Here is a 524-nt window from a genome sequence, read left to right on the forward strand (position 1 = left end):
TCCGCGGGCGGGCGGCGGGGGGCTGCCAGCCCTGGCCGCGGTGGCGTGCATCTTGGACGATCCAGCCCGGTCTGGCAGATCCGGCGGGCGGCGGTGGGATCCAAAGATAAGGGGCGAATGTGGAGCCAGGCTGCCTCCGCTCCCGGAGGCGGTGGTGGTGGTGCCGGAGTGCGGGTGTTGAATCTGAATGTGGACAGTTGTATTGGGCACGGGGAAAGGGTGAGCTCGGAGGAGAGCGGCGGCGTCAATGGGAGCGCGACGGGCGCTTTTAGTCTCAGAGGTCTCTTCTCGAAGAAGGTTTACTGATCGGCGAGCGGAGGATGGTGATAATGGATTAGGTTTCTCTCACGGCGGTGATTTCATGGATCGATGCTGTTACAGTGATTGGAGTCCGGGAAAATCGATTACTTTAATCATCGTGGGCTAATCCTCTTTTTTTAATCTTGTGAGAAGATATTTGTTTGGGTCTTCGTGGTTTTTCTTTGAAACTTGCTTGCTCGAAAGTCTAAATTTTATTTTATTTT

This window comes from Phalaenopsis equestris, unplaced genomic scaffold (assembly GCF_001263595.1).
Source record: "Phalaenopsis equestris unplaced genomic scaffold, ASM126359v1 Scaffold000293, whole genome shotgun sequence".
NCBI lineage: Eukaryota > Viridiplantae > Streptophyta > Magnoliopsida > Asparagales > Orchidaceae > Phalaenopsis > Phalaenopsis equestris.